The sequence below is a fragment of the Sinocyclocheilus grahami genome, unplaced genomic scaffold, assembly GCF_001515645.1.
Source record: "Sinocyclocheilus grahami isolate Dianchi unplaced genomic scaffold, SAMN03320097.WGS_v1.1 scaffold222.1, whole genome shotgun sequence".
In the NCBI taxonomy this organism is placed as follows: domain Eukaryota; kingdom Metazoa; phylum Chordata; class Actinopteri; order Cypriniformes; family Cyprinidae; genus Sinocyclocheilus; species Sinocyclocheilus grahami.
In genome coordinates, this window is record NW_015505401.1 from 2,276,373 (window position 1) to 2,277,635 (window position 1,263).

The 1,263-nt window shown below is 34.9% G+C and overlaps 1 protein-coding gene across 1 annotated transcript in view; it reads right to left on the reverse strand.

Annotated features, from left to right (window-relative positions):
* Positions 1–1,263, reverse strand: part of pde11al (phosphodiesterase 11a, like) — a 25,899-nt gene that overhangs the window by 2,113 nt on the left and 22,523 nt on the right. The gene's annotated exons all lie outside the window — the stretch shown is intronic.

A 1,263-nucleotide genomic window follows, 5' to 3' on the forward strand; every position in this document is an offset into this window, starting at 1 on the left:
ATATATATTTTTTCAAGCATCATATTTGATACATCAGGCTTTCTTCAGAGGCCCAAACTGAGCAAAAATATGCAATTTGGTGCAGCTGCTGATACTTATATGGCCAAAAAGTACATGTTAAATTCTGATAGCGTGTTATGTAAATAAATCAATGAGATCTTTATATCAGTATAGCAGACTAGCTAATATCAATCATATATCTTAGTAAGGTTATATTAAAATGCTTAGTTTTATGAACAAAGCTCTGTAATTTTTATTGTGGAGGAAGTACAAATAAATGTTCCTCAAAAGCCTGATCTGTCATATTTTATTAACAATTTTAACTAGTTTTTTTTTTTAAATAATGTATGGATAATCAAGTAAACCTACAGTATGTAGTAATAGCTTCAGTCCATTACGTGTCATCTTGAAATATTACTAGCAGTATAAAATGTATTCTTATCTTTACTCTATACGGATTTGGTGAAAATTTCACAGCAAAATGCACGCTTTCCACAACTATTGGATTTTTTACAATTTAATGAAAAGGCCTTTTACTTACTAAAAAAGTATAAATTGTCAATCAGATGGAACAAAAGGCACATAAAAGGTCATGTTTATAATTTAGAGGCCTTAGAAAGTAGTGTATCAAATACATTATGACACAGTAGGCGCTGTAGGGTTAAGTAAAATGTGGCACAGCTTACCCCACTCTCCTAAAGTCTACAGTAAGTTGGGGAAAGCACATCATCTCTCATTCCAAGTTCTAGTACTCCTATAAAGCCCTGTCTTTTCTGCTGAAATAAAGCCAATCATGAAAATAGCCATCTCTTCACACCCCTGAGTATCATTCATAAAGAGTGTGTCTCCAAAGTTCTCCATGCATGTTCAGTCTCTGGGATAGAAAGCAATTTATTTCTCTCCTTGCTTCAGTGCAGCTGACCCAAGAGGGGAATCTCCTTAGCACAGTTAATTGGTGTTGGTTAAAAAAGCTCAATGGACGTCTACAGGAAATCGATACAGAGCTTGATCATGATTAAACAGCTCAGAGCTAAATCAGCCACTAAATCAAACGCTGACATCTATTTGCATTCATTCCATCCACTGAGACATGCAAATGTGGACGAGGGTAAAATGGGTCATTTCTGCAAATCCATTACAAGAGAAGTGTGAGAGAGACTGGTTATTACTCCATTGCTTGGCAACATTCATTGTGTTCTGCAGATCACTGTTTTCACACACAGTGTGAGTCCAAAAGTGTTTATTTCATTGAAAAGTCAAACT